At 44.4% G+C, this 19,395-nt stretch overlaps 1 protein-coding gene and 1 long non-coding RNA gene across 4 annotated transcripts in view; one reads left to right on the forward strand and one right to left on the reverse strand.

The window, feature by feature from the left end:
• LOC140615211 (uncharacterized) overlaps positions 1-1,725 on the forward strand; it is a 41,748-nt gene extending 40,023 nt beyond the window's left edge. Inside the window, exon 3 of the long non-coding RNA XR_012016006.1 lies at positions 1,546-1,725. This is a non-coding gene — a long non-coding RNA (uncharacterized lncRNA). The remainder of the gene's footprint in view (positions 1-1,545) is intronic.
• The window catches only part of MAML2 (mastermind like transcriptional coactivator 2), a 344,064-nt gene that overhangs the window by 156,424 nt on the left and 168,245 nt on the right, over positions 1-19,395 (reverse strand). The window contains exons 1-2 of one of the 3 annotated variants that reach the window (XM_072795093.1): positions 13,898-14,080; positions 11,750-11,927 (exon numbers count right to left, since the gene is read on the reverse strand). The exons of the other annotated variants lie outside the window; for them this stretch is intronic. The gene's annotated coding sequence lies outside the window, so the exon portion shown is untranslated. Of the gene's footprint in view, positions 1-11,749; positions 11,928-13,897; positions 14,081-19,395 lie in introns of those variants that run through there. 3 annotated transcript variants of the gene reach the window in all.

Consider the following 19,395-nt stretch of genomic DNA (forward strand, 5'->3'; position numbering starts at 1 on the left):
TAAGGTCCATTTAAATGAGGAGCCAAAGAGTACCGTGAGAAAAAACTCATTCTCCAGGATGAGAACCAAGGTACAGGAGTCTGAGCCTACTAATAGAGGAAGGGGTGATTCTGAGTATGGCACACCTCTGAGCCTCAGATTGCCTTCCCTACCACCACCTGAGGGTCATGCCTAAAATGTTCTAGAAATGAGGACTGTAATGCAACCTCTGGTACAGCCACTCTGGAAAACAGTATGGATGTTCCTCAAGAAGTTAAAAATAGAACCACCCTATGACCCAGCAATTGCATTACTAGGTATTTACCCCAAAGATACAAATGCAGTGATCCGAAGGGGCACCTGCACCCCAATGTTCACAGCAGCAATGTCCACAATAGCCAAACTGTGGAAGGAGGCACAATGGCCTTCAACAGATGAATGGGTAAACAAGATGTGCTCTCTATATACAATGGAATATTACTCAGGCATCAGAACGGATGAATACCTGCTATTTACATTGATGTGGACGGAACTGGCGGGTATCATGCTGAGTGAAATGTCAATCAGAGAAAGGCAATTATCATATGGCTTCACTCATACGTGGAATATAAGAAATAGTGCAGAGGATAAGAGAAGGGAGGGAAAAATGAATGGGAAGAAATCAGAGAGGGAGACCAATCGTGAGAGACTCAACTCTAGAAAACAAACTGAGGGTCACTGGAGGGGAGGTAGATGGGGGACAGGGGAACTGGGAACTGGGTAATGGGCATTAAGGGGGACATGTGATGGGATGAGCACCTGGTATTATATGCAACTGGTAAATTACTGAACTCTACCCCTGAAACTAAAGATGTTGGCTAACTGAGTTTAAATAAAAAAAAGAAATGAGGGTTGTGGTACAAAGACACAGGAAATAAGCAAAAGAACAAAATGATGCATCTTCAGGATGAGGGCTTGGGCATCAGCAGGGGGTGCACCATCAACACAGAGCACGGGCCATCTTGATGACGAGGTGGCCCTCTGGCCAATGTCACCAATGGGGCCGCCGCTTGGGCAGGGGTAGCCATCATTACAGCAATCTGCGGCAGAAATGGAGGAAAGTGGCAAGGCCAATGGAACAACCAAGAAAGCTGACATGAGGAGATATTAATTTCATCAACATTTACTAAGCACCTGGGACGTGGCATGCAGCAGGCTTGCTGTGGCAAATAGAGACGTGAAAAACAATACGATTCCTCACATCATGCTGCTCATGGTCCAGGGTGAGAAACCACCAAGTCCAAGAGATGATCACAATATGGTATGATGAGGAGTATTATAGTTTACAAGCACATGGGAGGGGCCACCTCACTTCTCTTTGGTAGGCTGGGGTAGGTGTCCTGGAGAGATGACTTCTAAGTTAAGGCCCAATGGACCAGTAAGAATAAGGAGGAAGAGTCCACGTGAGATGCCCAATGTATTAGAAGATTTCTGCTCTACTAGGGAGAAATCAGAAGTGGCCCAGGTTTCTATTTAAACAGTCAGTTCTGATTGGTGACTGCTAACTTGACTTCTTTTTCCCATTAGGCTACTGAGGCTACCCCTCACTTTGCTGATGGCGCAGTCAGTGACATGTTGAGTAAACACCAGGCCAACTAGAAGTAACATGGAGATGGAAAGACCTCATGACCCTTGTGCCTGAGTGGCATTTTATTGCGGATCCTCAGGGGTACCTTACCAGGATGCTGAATAAATTATGTAGGCGAACATTGTCTTTTGCCCTATGCTTTGCACTTTGAAAATCCTCTCGTAATAAAGTATTGCAAACTCAAAGAATTAAATTATTCCTCTTTCCCAGGCTCAGTACAAGGAAGGGACTGCATATACAAAAGCAACTTAAATGCAGCAGGGATGAGGTTAGGTTGCTCTCTTGAAGTATCTCTCTGTCAGGGTTTGCAAAGCTGATTTATTTTCCTCTGGTCAGAGTAGCCTCAAAATAATAGGTTTTAGAATAAGAAAACAACTATTTTTTTGTTTAATCTTAATAATAGGGTATTTCAGGTTTGTCTAATGAAAACCAGAAGCTGATGATCTAACGCCATCAAATACTAGCCTTTGTGCAAAAAGAAATAGTAAAATAACGTAGGACCTTGTCTAAATAGGACTTATAAATGATGCCAGCTAAGTGGGAAAAAATAGCAATAACCTTTTAAAACATTAATTTAGACTTTTATTGGAATACAAAGGATTTCTAGCGTCTGAAAGCAGGCATTGTCTCTCTTTTTTATTTCAATAGAACTGTGGCTTGAATACAACACAGCAGGGTGTGTGTTTTCTAAAGTTGGGTCATTATCAGAGTGTTCGCTGCCGTTTGCCAATAAGCCTTTATTTAGCAAAGTTTAAAACTGCTGACAAATGGGATTCTTCCTGTAGCAGTATAACATGGTACAGCTAAATATGCCTAATTACAAAAGCCCTCCAAGGGCAGTAGGGAAATTCACAGTTTGGAGAGGATTCACAGGGACAGTCCTCAAAATAGGAAAGCCTAGGAGCCCTCAGCCACCTCACTTCTACTCCTGTTACTATGGATTTTAAGTTGCAGGGACCTGTGAGATTATTCAAAACAATGTCTAATTTTATCCAAAGCTGCGGGGTTTCTCGTTTAGGCTGGGCAGGCATTGAAGAGACGGTTTTTACTTCTGCACGCTCTGGTCTGTGAGTTTCTGTGGATGTCTTTCCTTCCTTGCTCTAATCTGTCCCCCCTGTTCAGAGACAAATACATCCGAAAACTATTATCCCAAACTCCAAACCTTAGTTCCTTGTATGTATTTTGTCCTGGAGGTTCCATGAAGGCTAATGGACAGTCTCTTTTGAATTGGGAAGGGGGCTGAGGTGGTACCATTCATTACAGTCTCCACTTCCAGGAGTCTCTCTCTAAGAGCAGAGGTCTAACTTGAACTGACTTTCATGGGAAAATGTGCACTGCAAAGCTTGCTCTCTAATTATAGCCAGGGGAACGTGAGGTTTGTTTGGAATCAGATGGAGCTTTCCACTCCCATAATTACACATTTTATTTCAAACACCTTACGGCAGTGTTTGAAGAGGTTGGCACAATCGTCCTAAATAAATATCATCCTGAAGTTCTCCCTCAGGAGGGCTGGAGGGAGTGAAGGAACAGGACCAAACAGAGCGATGTGCTTGTGAGGGTCTCATAATTCCAGGGCAGAAAGTGTGACGAGAAGATAGGGGCACTGGGATTTTTATGTCTGGAGCTCAGTCTTCTTCTCAATCCTGCAGCCTAACTGATATGGCCTTTCACTGACCAGGTAAAGGGATTAGTAACTGAAGTCATGCTGTTGGGTGGATGCTGAGCAACCATAATTAAGGCTTCCAGGGACCTAAACCAAACATATACAGCCAGAGAAGAATTCTCATAACATGGTTAAGAAGAATACTTGGGGTGAGGGGAGGAGTGGGGAGAGAATCTGTGTTTATATCCCAGTGCTGGCTGGCATGCTTAGTTCTGGGCAAGTCTTCCAGGAAGTCCAGGACGAGGGACATGTGTGGGGAAGGAGGCTGGGAATGTAGGTTGGGACCCGTAATGTGGTGGCAGTGGGACCCATGGAGGAAATAAATGAATCAGCTCAGTTCCAGTGATATAGGGCCCTCCATCACTAAATAATTCCCCAAATATTTGTGCCACCGCCCCCATGTAGCTGACCTTTGGAGAGAGGGAGCCATGGGCTTGCTCTCTGATGAATAGCTCTACTGTTCCTGTGGGCTTACAGGAAGTGGAGGAAACCTAGAATGACAGAAATAGTAACAAATAAGTAGAACCCTTGCTATCCTCTCCGGGGTCACCCGACAGGCTCTCTGATGAGGTGGGTTTCATCATAGAAAGTTCTGGAAAAGTGGCCAGATGTTTACTGAGTACCACTCTAGGTCCTTCACTGACATTTCATTTTATATTATCTTTTCCTCCTACAGGCCTGTAGAATAAATATTTCCCTCATTTTTGATTTAAGAGAATAGGGAAAAGCCAATGTAATTTAGAGTAAAGGCTGCCCTAACCAACTCCCCGTGTAGCACGTTCTTCCAATTCTATTATTTTCTCGGTGCCATGGAATCTGTGAGGCATTAATAATATTAATATTAATCCCTTATGTTGGTATGGCATGTCATATGAATGGTTTTCAAGGAATCTTCAATATATTGCCTCTCTGGAGTCTCAAAAACAGCTCTGTGAGATGGGCAAAATAGGAATTACTACCTACATTTCCAAGCTAGTACAGCTCAAGGCTGAGGGGGCCAAGAACCAGGACCAGAACGCAGCTTCTACCAGCACCCAGCTCTCCTCCCTGTTACTCCCTGGGGACCTTGATGGAGACTGGGCCCGCCAAACAGCTAGCAGCTCCTTGCTGAGCCGTGTACCAACTTGTGGACAATAGCCTTATTAAATGCTGAAGATCTTTGGATGGAGACCAAGAACTCTATCTCTGCAAAACATCTCTACGGAAACATTTTCTCTCTTCATTTCTCCTTCTCATTTAAATGCTAAAATATTTACAGCGATAGGCCAGATAGCATCATGCTACCTTGTGATTTTTCAGGGAAAAGATGAGAAGCACATGATATGGTTGAGAATTTTCAACTGCCTGGCATAAGCGGAAGGAACACTTGTCTAGGGGTTAAGTGATGGGGTCCTGCTCCTGCCCCCTCCATTTACCAGCCGTGTAACCCATCACTTGTCACTTGCTAGGGCTCAGTCTTCTGGTCTCTAAAAGGGACCATCCTGACAAAATCATGATGTGTACAGGCTTTTTAAAAAATAACCATGTCCTTACATATAAATGTGAGGGAAACATGGTGACGTGGCAGTATGATCACATCGAATATGGATGATTTTCAACACACTCCTGTAATAACCAAGGGGAAGGAAAAGTGATTTTCAAATCATTGTGTTAGGGTGGCGTCTGACACAGGAGCACAGTCAGCGTACAACTTTCAAGTTATTGGTGGGAGAAACTTCAACACGATTTGAAGGAAGCCAGACAGGTTTCTTATAGGGAATCTTATGTCTTGGGATTGTCAGACAAGATATGGCATCTGGCTGCTTCTGTTGGGAGAAAATGGGAATCCATCCTCCAGGCTGGTCTGGCTACCTGCACTTGCTCCTGGCTCAGAGTTAAAATCACTTTGAAGAGCTAGATACGATATTGCTATTAGCAGTGGCTCTGAGAGGCAGAATAAGGGCAAACCATGGATTTTGGAGCCAGGGCTGAGTCCAGATCTAAGTTCTTACCAGCTAGCTGTGTGATTCTGTCACCTGAGCTTTCAGGATCCCTCGGGTCTTTAGCCATGGGGTAGGCACAACCCACATGGCAGTGCCATTCTGAAGATCAGATGAGACACATGGATCAAGTATCTCACATGAGTACCTGCCATGAGGCAGGCACTCAGGAAATGGCAGCATCTAGATTTTATACACACCTCGTCATACCTCAGGGATACCTTAAATGCTGCAGTGAGGCAGGACTGTGTCAGCCAAACTTGAAGAATCCCTCCTGGTCACCAGTTATTCATTTGTGTGTAAGAGAGAGAAGCAGCTCTGTTTGAAATGCTGTTGGTTACTGATTGTTTTTTTTTTTTTTTTTTCCCCTGAGAGTCTTGTCTTTACAGGCTAAAAGATGCAGTTGGCAGCCCTTTTTAACGTAGAAGCTTTAGGAAACGTGGTGCCAGGCTGTCAGCCTGTTTCAGCATACTCTTTGCTCAAAATGAAAGGCTGTGTCGTTTCTTGAAGATCATGACACTTTGGGTCGCCACTCAGTGAGTTCAGGGTAGGGATCATGTCCTCTCTATTATGTATTTATTCAAAGACCATTTGCAGAATACACACATATGAGTTAATGTCAAACTCACTAAAGCTACAAAATTTAAAAAGGGGAAATTAAAAAAAAAGAAATTTAAAAAGTTTTAAAGAATTTAATAATAGGAAGTACAAAGGAAGGATAACGTATATGGCATATAGCTAAACTTTTTTTGTCAATACTTCCTTTCCTATAAAATGAGAGACACTACTTTTCCAGGTAACCCCCAACCCCAGTATTTTTTATATAAAATATTCACACGGCTTAGGACACAAGCGAGGTCCTCACATGGCGGTAACACAGAGGCAAAAAAGTTTATGGCGTAAGCCTTAGTCTCACACTTCCTGACCTTACCATTATTAAAAATCTTTACCTTTGAATTCATAATAGGCTTAGAAAGTGATTCATGGATGCATTAAACCTTCCCTTAATCAGATACGTGAAAAATTATACTGTTTGGGTTTTTTTTTCCCCTCCCATTTAACACAGATCCCATTTATTGCTTCTGTTGCTCAAAGTCAGAATCTGGTGGATTCAACTCTTCCATGAGCAAAGGCTGTGTGTTCTAGGTAGGAAAAGTTTATCTTTTGCACACAAGTGAAGAAACAAAGCCAACTGAGCTAAAACTCTCCTTCTTTTACTCCCTTGAGTTTTGGCTGGGACTCTCCTTTCGAGCAAGTTATGCATACACACACAAAAAAACAAAAACAAAAAAACAAAACAAAACCCCACAATATAACTGAGTCACAAGGAAGGGAAAATGAACTCCAGAACGCTGTAGGTTTCTTGCACTTCAGGTCGATCTCCAAATCTCTCACGTACACATTTGGGAGTATTGTTAGGAGGAAAACATTTTGTGTCTTGAAAAGGGGACTGTTTTTGCTATAGGACATAGAAAAGAAAGGTCTGATGCATGCTAGTCACATTACCTGTCACTCGGAGAGAACAGCAAGGGGCGTTAAGCATAATGAAAATGAGGAGTTAAACGCCTGGTGTTTATCTCCAGTGTTCCAGATAGAAATATATCTCCGCACAGTGTGCACCATCTCCTTCAACAAGACTGCCCTGCATTCATCTCTCTTGCATACGCATGACGAGCACACCTCATCCGTCACGTTGAGACATGTTAAAAGGAACCTTCTTCCCCTGTTCCTTTCTACTCTGAATAAGTAATTATGAAAAACAAATCATTGCCATGTCTCTTCCTTTCTTTAGTTTTATTGGGTTTTGTCTGCCTGTCTCCCACAGACATAAAGAATTGTTCTGTTCGTTTAGATCCAGTGATTTTCTTTAGGGGGTTGTTTCAGATAAAACAGAAGGTCTGATTTTGTCAGGAATGTAGCTCTGAACGTCTCTAAGAGCAACTATGCATATGAATTTGAGGGCAAAATGTCACCCTCAAAGTGAACTGAATGGAAAAAACCACAATAGAAGTCTGTTAAAATGCTGCTTTGGGCAACAAGAAAAAAAAAAGCCTAGATGCGATCATTCTTTCTAAAGGCCTTGTAGGTGCTGGCCCATACTATGATTGGAGGGGTGTCCACCAGCCTGCATTTGGATATTTCTTTCTTTTTGATGTACTGCTCTGGATGAAATGTTGGGGGTCATATTTGAACGGAGGTGAATGGCCTTCTAGCCTGAAAAGTCTTATAATTCTTAAATGCCACACAGGCTTCCTGACAGAAGGCAGATCGTGTGTGTATATATATGTGGACCGATTAGATTATCTCATCAAGTGATTCAGAAAGCGAGCGATAGAGAGCTGGGGCCAAGCTTTAAGGTTATCTACATTGTGATGAACAGGATCCTGCATAGGCGGAAGGCTAGAAAGGCATAAAGCAGGCCTGGATAGCATGATATGAATTCAGTTTTTGAATCCTGACCTCACATACAGGCCTAACTCTTAGGGCTGGGCATCTCAAACCTCTTCCTTTTTAAATTCTCCCTCTTGCAGGCTCCTAAAGGACTCCACTGCCCCTGTGCTGTGACACACAGCGCAATGTGGGCCTCATGTTGGGTCTAACAAAAGGAAGGCTTTCAAAAGTGAATGATAAAGTTGTTGCCTTCAATCTATCTCTGTCTACCCCTTTCTTGTTCTCTGTCTCTATTTCTCTCTTCACTGTCTCTCTCCCTTTGTCTCCCTTTGTGTCTGACGGGCTCTCTATCCCCCTCTATCTTGACCTGATCCTCTACCATGTTCTTTACTGTCACCTCTATGCATAAGACTCCCAGGCCATCACAGCCAGTTCAGAATTGTCTTCTCAGCTGTATGCTGAAATTTCTTACTGCCTGTTAGACATCTTTACCTGGAAACTCTGCATCCTTGATAGTGCCATGGACCAAACTAAGTTAAATTCAACGTCTACCCAACTTCCTATTTTGCTACCTTATCAATGATGACAAAGACAAAAGCCATTGCCACTGTGGCTAGAAAAGCTTTGCTCTTTCTTATGACTCACCTATTCACTCACTAAACACTGATTGGGTCTCCACTGTGCTGGAATACTGGGGTCATAAAGCTGAAAAAGATAGCCCTTGCTCTCAAGAAACCCAGAGTCAATGACAGGTAGGGAACCTAAGCACACAGTGCTTTGATATGAGACCTCACAGGGTGTCATGGGAGCGCAGAGGGGTACCTAATCCAAATGGAGAAAAGAGGGGCTTTAGGGCACCAGGAAGACTTCCAGGAAGAGGTAACAGCTGACTTAAGTCCTGTGGGTTCTGTAAGAACTAGCCTGGTGAGGGGACAGAGGAGGAGAGATGGTACCATTTCTTTCAGGTTCAGCAAAATTACTCAGGCCAGGCCAGACAGCTTGCCAACTCTTTGTAGGTAGTACAGTACAAGGCGTTACAGTACACCTTGAGTACAAGGGATGAGTACAGTACAAGGTGTTAGGGAAGGGGGGTACTTACAGCACCCATCCCCATAGTCTAGGGGTACTAGGGTCATATATGATGGACCCCACTCCCCCCTCTCTCCATAAGGCAGCTGTTAAGCCCTCCAAATTGACTTCCATTAGATGTTCCTCTTCTCTAATGCAGACCTGCTCTGCCTCTTGTGGGGCCACTGTGATAAGCCCTGTCTCAACTGGCCAGGCTTCCTCCACTCCGGTTTATCACCCAGTACAACATATTTCTAAAGCCTCCCTGCTAAAAGCGTGTTTTGTAGTCCAGCAGCACTCGTATCACCTGGGAATTTATTAGATATGCAGACTCTCAAGCCCTTCCTTACACCTACCGAATCTAACAAAATCCCTTGGCGATGGGAATGCATGCAAAGATCTGGAAAGCACTGCTCAACAGCAATAGCTCTATGCCTACCCCATAGTTGCTGAAAAATAAAACCTTCACTGGCTCCCTGGTACCTACTGAATATAGTTTAGAATTTCTCATCTAATTTCTACTTCCTTCCTCACCTAATGGGACACTTGTCTTTTCTAGAACTTGTCCCATCTATCCTTCCTCATCCCCGTGCCTTTGCTGTGCTCACTTAGAACATTTCCCTTACGATCTTCCTTCTGATCCATGGCCTAGCTGAAACGCAGCTTCCTTCTAGAATGTCCAAAGAATTTAGACTATTTCTTCTTACTCTGTCCTACCTTGCAGTGGAGTTGCCAGTTATATCTCCTGACTGTTGGTAGTCTGCAAACCCCTGAAGAGCAGAGACTGTAGCTTACCCATATAATTGTCTCCCATGATTTGAATTAATAGATGCTCAATACATATTTGTAAGGTAAACAAATTGAGGAAATAAAATGTTTGTGCTCAAAAGGTGAAAAAGAGTGAGCACCTACTGCTGCCAACCACATAAGAAGTATAAACTCATTCAGTATTTACTTTGTCACCAAAAAAATGACATCCATTGGGTTGAAATTCTGAGAACCAAGTCTGAGAAACAACTTACTTCACTACGACAGCTCCCCAAAAATACAGTGGACAGAGAAGCTAACTAGCTGTCTGAAGTTCTGTCCCAATGTGTGAAACTGTGTAACTCTCACCTTAAATATCACAGAGCAGGTGGCCGGCAAAAATTCTAGGTGTAGGAAAAACTCACTCTCTTCTCTATTCCAACTAGAAAGAGAGAAAGTAGGAGCCAGCCTTAAACCCTTTGATGCTTTCTTCAACATATGGAAAATTTGTAACTGTGTTTCGGCCTCCTGATATATGAACACATTTAACAGAAATATTCTTTTAAGTCAATTTATATAAAGCAGGGAAGACGCATGGCGGGAGCAGCCGAAATGTACAATGTTTTCAGGCTAGGAAATATCATGTTCACAGAGTGCTGATTTGGTAAAAGAGGGAGAGCAGTTTTGCTGGGAGAATACCAATGTAGTTTAACAATGCAGCTCAAACATGTTGGGGCATTCTAGGTGACCAGCTCTCAATGACAAGCCCTCAAGACAAGCAGCCTGTCTGCCTGCCAGAGTCTCATAGTTTGGAAGTAAGCAAGAAAAATGGTGAGGCTAGCTCTCCAGAGGTGGAGGGACCAAGGAGGGCTCCTCGGTTATATGAAGTGATCTTAATTATCACATTTCTCGAGCCAGAATGCACGGACACCCTACTCACTGATTCTCCCAGCAGGAGCCAGCCAGAGGAAAACTGGGGGGAAAGCTTTGGAAATCTTCCTTGTTCATACCAAAGTTCATGCATGGCCACGCTGTGAAATTTAGGCCCCATTTGAATTTGTGATATTAGTTGATAGGAGGTCCATAGCGTAGGGGGTGAGTATGTGGTCTCTGGAGCTAACCTACCTGGGTTCACGTCCTTTTTTTTTTTCTTTTTTTTAAGATTTTATGTATTTATTCATGAGAGACACACAGAGAGAGAGAGAGAGAGAGAGGGAGAGAGACAGGCAGAGGGAGAAGCAGGCTCCCCAAGGGGGCCTGATGTGGGACTCGATCCCAGGACCTTGGGATCATGACCTGAGCCAAAGGCAGACACTCAACCACTGAGCCCTCCAGGCACCCCGGGTTCACATCTTCAGTCTACTTCTGACTAACCTGTCATCTTGGCAAGTTATTATAACTGTTCTGCCCATTGGATCTTCACTGATATTCTGCTCACAATGAATGTAGTAGCATTAATTTTGATTAAAAAAAATACACATTAAAATATTACTAATCTTGCTTCTTGAGTTTTTGGGTGCCCTTTGAAATTTCTCTCCTAAGGAAAGTGTCTCACTCACAGCATCCTAGCCCTGCAGGGCCCTTGTCTTTGCTCATCTACAAAATGAAATGAAACACAGAAACCACTTTCCTGGATTCCTGCAAGAAATAAAGAAGATAGTACACTTAAAGCAAAATAGCACCTTGCAAAGATGGGTGCTCTCACTTTGACTCTGCAAGTCTGTTCCACCCAGGCCTAAGACTCACCCTGAGAGCTTGCTAAAACACAGATTCCTGGACACCACCCTCAGAAGTCCTGGTCCGGTAGGTCTGGGGCAGGTGAGAATCTGCATTTGTGGCCAGCTCCCGGGGGTGGCTGGTGCCCTGGTGGTCAGACTGTTGAGCGATCCTGCGCCACAGAGGAGCAGAGGGCTCCCTGTAAGTGCTGGACTGATCCACCACCAGCCACATGGTTGTCATTAATCACCAGCACATTGGGGCTCATTCCAAACACGGCCACTGGCTCAAGCGCCCTCTGACTCCCTCACGCCAGTTCTTTGATGAATAGAATCAGCTGCCAACTGCCTCTGCAGCTTTTATTTACATATTATGGTTTGTCTTCCTTTAGAACTTGCAGCACTGTGCCTTAACGGTGCTCATGCTGACTTTGTAGATGAATGGACCCCGGACAGTTGCTCTGAGGGCACAGTCTTTGGAGGTGAGAGAGCACATGAACATGAACTTATAACACAGGGTGACGCATAACAAGATGGCCACAGGCAGAGGATGCTGCATGGAGAGGGAAGGGCACCTTACCTCTTCTGCAGGATCCAGGTCAGCTATCCTGGAGGAAGCTGGTGAAGTGACTCTTCAGTCCTGAAGGTTACTGCCAGGTAGCCATGAAGCCCCAAGAGCTGAAAGGCTTTGGCCTCTTGGCCCTTTGATCCTCTCTGCCACAGGTGTGTGGATCCTGATCTGCCCTCTCCGGTGCGGCCTGTGTGCACAGAGCAGTTCTCTGCTTCTCCACGAAGGAAGACTCACTGAACAGGTGCCCTTTTGCGCCCAAGACTGGGTACCTAGGTCTACCTAACTTGGGAGTCCAGTTGGCCGGCAACCTCTCCCACCTTAGTCCTTTTTTAATAATGGTAATGTCAGGGCACCTGGGTGGCTCAGTCAGCTAAGAGTCTGCCTTCGGCTCAGGTCATGATCCCTGGTTCCTGGGATCAAAAGAATCCCAAGTCAGGCTCCCTGCTCAGTGGGGAGTCTGCTTCTCCCTCTCCCTCTGCCTGCTGCTTCCCCTGCTTGTGTTCTCTTGCTCGCTCTCTATCAAATAAATAAATAAAATCTTGAAAAAAATAATGTAATGTTTCTCAGTTTGTTTGCAACTCAGGTGGGAAAGAGGGATCTTGTCTATGCTTAGAAACTCCAGCAAAGGTTAGTACCCAAGTTGACTCAGAAAGGGTGTACAGAGGGTAGTCAGATGAGTTCCTGCAGAGGAAGTGGTCCTGGGAGTGCTGACAGAGCCCAGAGTACTCTACAGTTCCATCCTGCCTTCCTTTTGGTTATGCTCCTTCAAATGGTCCTTCGGAGCAGGGTCAGACGGTTTTATGACCCTGCAAGCATCCTCTAAACCACATTTTCCTCTAAACAATAACACCGACCTCACAGGGTTGTAACAATTCAATGAGAAAATATACGAGGAAAATCTCTGGCTCATAGAACACTCTGGTCCCATGTTTAGAAGTTACCTCCATGTTATTTGAGAACACAGCTCTCTGCCTTTCTCAATGAAGAATGCTGACTGAATGTGCAGTCGCTTCTCTAGAGCAAAGGAAAGAAAAGGGACCATCCCTGCCCCGCCACCTCCTCTTCTCCTTCAACGTGTGCATTCAAGAATCAACTCCTGATATAAAACATATCTAGCCACATGGCTGGCCAAAATGATTGCAGCCTGAATATGGCTCCTGGCTGATGCATGCCCGAGATGTGCCTGCAGTGTGGCCTCTGTGGGTTGAGTACCATCAAGTATTACAAGAGGAAACATAAAAGAAAACATGGCACTTGGGCACATAAACAAGCTCTTGGGATCACTGACCTAACAAGCTCTTTCACTTCACGATGTAAAACCCACAGAGAAAAAGGGTTATGCTGACCACCCCCCACTGGTTCCTATTTCCAGCTCATCGAAGAATTGGCCCTCTGCCTGTCTGCAGACAGGAAATGCTCCTGGTTTGCTGACATGCTTCGCCTCCGTAACCCAGGGCTTCCATCTGTCCACATGGTCAGGCTCTCTTCCTTAACCACACAGAGAAGCCTGTTTTCTCCTGACCTCTTCTGTCCTTATCTCACACTCAACCCTCCCCTCTCCCCACCCCCATGGTTAGAGATGGCTCATGCTGGCCTTTGGCCCAGGCAGCCTCCCAGCTGCCCCACTCCCCCGCTCCTCCCCTCACACACCAAAGGTTCATTAAATTAGTCACTTGGACTTTCCACAGTTGAGCCGAAGGTCACTTGCTTTAACTGTCAGCCAGGAAAGAGACATCCCTGGGGGTAGTTTGAGAGCCGCCATCTCCCTGAGTGGGAGGTTGGCTCTTACTACCTGTATGGCTGCCCCGGACGGTGCATGTTACCACCCTACATGGTACAAGGTAGAGGGCAAGGGCACCCCCCAAGACACCAAGAGGAAATCAGTTCCCCAGCGACAAGTCATGCTTCAGCTTCTGAAAGGCTAAGGCAATTGCCTAAGCTTTCTATGCTTCATTTTTTCCAACCAGAAAAACAAGGATACTTTACTTCCTCACGGGGGTGATCTGAGGACATAATAGCCAATTCTGAAAACCACCTTAAGCGTTTGGCCAAAGGAGGTAAGGAATGGTCACTGTCCGTCCAGAAGTACTAAGATTAACATCAACCACTCTACCTACTTTGTTGGGGCTGGGAATCAAATCACAGGTGAAAGCAAACCTAAGTTTCCATATAATGCTTCTTCTCTGAGTCGAAACTTTGGTATTACAAGGCAATAAAAACTACACACGATAGAATCCCAAACTTGATGTTCTATTGGCCCTGCAGTGGTGGGTGGACTCCATAATTACGGTGGTGGTAACGTCCCCAGCCACGTCTCAACTGGACAGTCGGGGCAGACTTGGCACATCGTATTAGCGACGGCAGTCACTGGGGAGAGGGTTCCAATTGTTTCCCTGGCAACATTGTTACGATTCAGCAGAGGAAGAAAGTGCCAGAAAGCCAGACATCACAAGCAGAGATTAGGTTGATAAAGATTCTGTGTTTCTTACGTCTCTTGAAGCTGGCATTTGGGGAATGCAGTGAAGTTTTCAGAGCTCCAGAAGCAAAGATGCATGTGGGGAATGGTCAGACCTATGAGGCACAAGCGCAGTTCTGACGGGGAGTGGTACCTACCCAGCTGAGAGAGCTGCTGTTCTACTTGACATTCTAATGTCCAAAGTCAAGGACTTCTTCAGAACATCTTGATACAACATCATGGAGCTTTGTCCATGAAATCACATCAAGAATACAAAGCATTGCTTATCAGCCTGGGTCGAGTCACTGGTGGTCTGCGGAAGAACAGTGTGTGCTATGGTAGGGGAATAATTGTCATCACGAACCTTCCTGGGACTTTGGCAAAATGCCATCAGTCTTTCGCAGCTAAATGTTAGCTCCCCCCACCACCACTGGTCCACCAACCGACCCAGATAACATGCTCATGCAGCGTGCATGAAAATACTAGAAATAACTCCCTTTTAAGCTATCCCGTATTATACAAAATTTGACTCTTGAAAGTAACTGAATATTTTATTTACCTCTATGATCTGATCTGAGATATAAACCTATTGTGTGTGCTTCATGAAAGATTTAAAAGAATCTAAATAAAGAAAACGCTTAGAACCTATATATTTGCTGTCTATATGCCTTCTGTGGGTAATAACTTCTGTAAGCTTACTGCCTGATAGTTTACATTCGCATTTTGTTTTTTCTTTCCTGTCCTTTATTTGTTTCCCTTAAAATTACCTATTTCAAACTTCAAGAGGTGGTCCCCAATTCTTGAATCCTATTCTGTTTTAATTCAATTCAAGGAGAATTATCTATTGTGTTTTCAGGGCTGTGGTTTTAGCACTCAAAAGACATATAAATCACATTTCCTGTTCTCAAGGTATTCCAAGTCCTGTGGGGAAGGCAAGGCTAATGAGAAAACGTGTTTTTCTGAGAGAGAGGATATGATTACTGCTAAAATGAATCACATGGATAAAAGGTGCTACAGAGTCGCATATATGCCAAGATTGGGAGAAAAAAATCATAGTTTATTTGCCAACGGAAGAGTCCTAATTCTTTTTTTTTTTTTTTAAGAGTCCTAATTCTTATAGTTGGTTGACATGTGTTGGTTTCCCTAACATGGGAGGCCACCCAGTTGGTTGTCCTTCTCGAGGTTTGTTTGTAGGTCCTGACGTGACCAGGCCCACAGATGGATATAGGCTCAGAAAGCAAGATGCTGCCCAGGTTGGCCATCTGTCTAGGTTCTCTTGAGCAGCATAGGGCAAGTCCAGGGTGATCATGGATGCTCTCAAAGGTTGGCTCGTTGAGATGCTGCTAGGACAGAGTCCAGAGCTGGCACAAACCTCCACTCCTTGTGCCTTTTGAAAACTCTAACAATGGAGAGACAAGACTATTCCTGAAATCAGAGCAGATTTCTTTTGGCTGGGTAGAAGCTGGAACTGGCAAATCCTAATTTATATACGCAGTTTATTTTTCAATCTCACAGGGTTCTAGGTAGGATGGGGGAGCCAGCTGACCCTGTGGAGAATTAGCCAGAGGCATCACTCCCTAGTGACCCTCCAGCTCTTATTCAAATTCTGACTTACAACAAATTTTATTCAAATGCCCTGGTTAAGGGATGTGAGCAAGGCATCATTTTCTCAATCTTGACCTTCCTGGAGAAAAAAATTAAGATTGGCTGTGTTAGGAGAATAAAGTCTTTGAGAGAAGGAGCAGACAGTAGAGGAGAAATGTGAACATTCCAGAAGGTGTGCCACTGAGCCTTTCTAATTAACACAGGAGCAGAATTTTCCTTCTGTTTCCTGTGGGCAAAGGGTTGCTGTTGTTTCCCATGATCCGCAGATGTGAAAAATATTGATTTGTAAGCAATCCCTGAGGCTCTGGTGAAATTAATTTTTCATAAATGCAAATTGTATCGGAGCAGTTGTCATAGAAACTTGAGTGGAGAGAATGGCAGGGGCATGAAAAAGAGGAGGAATCCATGGTCAGTTTTGGTTTAGACTGTCCGGCTTCCTGAATCTTCCCGCCAGGCGGTGGTCTTCCTACATGGAAACCTCAGCAAATGGCTGGCCGTCTACATTTCATCCACACAACGAAGTCTCCACAGCAAGAAGCTTAACGCTTTTAAATCAGCCTCAAATCACCTACCCAGAGGAATCTGCTGTCAGCCCCAGACCCCATCTCCTGTCAAGCCAAGTTCAATTACTCGCCAAGTGCCCGAATCAGTGTTTCTCAAACTTCAGTGAATGGAACACCTGGGGAGGTGTTCCCTCCTGGGAATGTGTGTTGCTCATAAATCCCTGGGTGACTGTGGGTCCAGAGGCCACCCTTAAGACAATCCCTGTCCCAAGCTTCTGCTGTGCAGCCCTCATTCACTATCCACAAAATAATATCATGGCCTGAGTTTATTATAGTGAGTTGCCTGTCCTGCACTATAGCGTTTATTGTCTTGAGGGAGAAAGAAGGTCCGTTTTAATGAGCTTTGTGTCTCTCTTGCTTACCCGGGTGCTTTTCCACTACAGAGAGAGATCAATAAGCACTTGTTAAATCGGGAGGAAACCAGGCACAAGAGAGGCCAGCCTTCTGCATCTCCAAAAGTCCTGGGATGTTTGTATTTCCAGGATCCCTCAGAGCTGTTTACATCTAGGGGAGGAGCCCTTGACTCTTTCTCCACAAGGCACCCTTCTATTTCTGTGCTCCCTTCAAAGATATTCTTCATTGTCCTCCGAGCCTGGTTGATAGGAAGGACTTCTGGATCAGAACGCCCTGGATTTGAACTCAGTTGTGGTACTTACAAACTCCATGGCCTTCAGGAAGTTCTGGTTGACCGAGGTCTCAGTTCCTCGGTCTCTGAAAAGGGGACTAAGCATCCCCAGCTTACGGTTCTGTTCTGAGGAGTAGATAAAATAGTGCGTGGATCTGCATAGCTCCGTGCTCGCCACCCAGTAGGTGCGCTCTTGTACACGATGGATTAGGTGCGACATGCAGATCAGGGTGGGTGCTCAGAGTGCGGTTTGTCCACGCCCTCTAGGAGTGACCTCCATGCAAACACTTGCCCATAAGTCACCAGGTTTGACAAATGGCTGCAGGATAACCTGAGAGGCCCTGCACCTTTCCCCGAATACCAGTGACCCCATTTATGCCAGGGGGATAAATCTTCTTCCAGTTTAATATAATTTCTCAAGAGTCAGCGGGAGGTAGCAATGTCCCCACAAGGAGAGTCTGGAAATGGCAGAACCGAAAGTGGTGAGAGCATCCCTGAGGACTAGTCTGAGAAGATGCCTGTGTACGGTGACTGGGGACATTTAGAACCAGAAACACTAGGAATGTGATGGGGAAGGCAAGGAAATGAAATCTCCTCAGCCTCCCCCACACAAATCAATCACAAAGGAAATAGGCATTTGAGGGAAAAGTTCCTTCAGCATGTATTTCTATTTGTATTTCTATTACCTCATCTCATAAATCTCATTCCCTCCTAGTATGATTCCTTGGGCAGCACGGCCCAGATCTTTTTCAGTCTCTTAATGAGTTCATTTTTGACTCTGTAGGACAGACAAAGGAGTCTTGGAACCCACCAGATGGGGACAGGAGCAGGTTAGAGGACTGATGACAGGGTCACTTCAGACTGAGAAGGGGGAATGTGAAGCTGACCCTCCAAATATCTTCCAGTGACTAGAATTTTTCTACTCCATACTGAAGGAAGAATTTGAGGCGATGAACATATAATCACAGAGTCTCAAACTGCAACTTGTTGAAGATCCTGCTGTTTCATGTTCATATGTCCAGAATTTTATTCAACAAGCATGGATGTTTGCATCCTATTCCACTGTTGGCGTGTCATCGATGTGTCCAGGAACTTCTGACATTTTAGCTTTCTTATTATGTCACCCTATTTGCCTCCTGTCCCCTACATCCTAAGAAACTGGACATTTTTTTTTTTTTTTTTTTTTGGTTTGGGAGATATAACCATTGCAACATCTACTCTTTTTTTTTTTTTTTTTTTTTTTTTTTGCAAATGAGGAAAGTTGGATCTTACTATAGTTTGGTGTCAGCACTGGGGAGCTGAAATCCAGCTTTTCTGGCCCTCAATACATTTACATTCCTCCCTTCTACTTACAGTGCAGCCATCATATTCATTGTAAGCTATTCAAGGATTTTTTTTTAATTTAAAGGAGTATTTTAATCCTTACAATATATCCCAGACCCCAGCTTTCCATCTGGTTAGAAAGAAGGAAAACTACGTTAAAAGGTATGTTCATAACCTTAGAGAGGCATTCTCTTATTCTTTTATTTTATTTTTAAATCAACATATCCAGTACTTTACAGGAAGAATCAGAGCTGACCTTTTTTTTTTGTTTTGTTTTGTTTTTGTTTTTGTTTTTTGTTGCCACAAGAGGCTCATAGAATCAAGTCTTGGTACCTACACTTGACTTAAAACCAAGCATTTTACAAGGCTAATAAGATACTCAGAAGTCTTCTCATCCAGGTCTAGCACCCGTTATGTTCTAAGAACTATAGCAGGTATTACGTATTAGAAGTCAATAAAAAGATAAAGGCCCTGCCCTCATAGAATTTACAGTTGAGTTTAACTTATCTGAGCCAGAGGGTCTAGGAAGGGCTCCTGGGCTATCCTGGACACAAAAGCCCTGGGTCTGGTGGAGTTTTAATTAAATGACCATCCTTACCAATTAGTCATGAAAAACACTGCTTGTATAACTATGTCATTATCACTTCCTGCCTGGATTAGTGTAATCCATGATAGGCAGGCCTTCTGTGCTCCAGCATTTCCTCTGGGGATTTGCAACTTTTGCAAAACCCCAGCTTTAGAATGCTGGCTGGAGCCAAGACTTTATTACTCACATTACTCCTATGCCAAGCCAACTTCATGGGCTTCCTTTACAGTGGAGTGCACACTGTAAATGTTCTCCATTAAAGGGATGAGCAGAAACCTCCTCCCCAAACCTGGGGTTGTCTCAGCTGTTGAAGTGTACACTGTCTTCACCCCAAGCGAGGAGCTGGCATGTGCCAGCCCCAAATGATTCATGTGTACATCTCATATTCCCTTGTCAAGAAAAAGCTGGCTGTTGTGGAAATCTTTCAGACCCTGGTAGGACTGATAGGCCCTTCCAACTCTGCAGTTCTGTTTTTCTAGACTAGCTACTTCCTGGAGA

This window comes from Canis lupus, chromosome 23, assembly GCF_048164855.1.
Source record: "Canis lupus baileyi chromosome 23, mCanLup2.hap1, whole genome shotgun sequence".
Taxonomy (NCBI): Eukaryota; Metazoa; Chordata; class Mammalia; order Carnivora; family Canidae; genus Canis; species Canis lupus.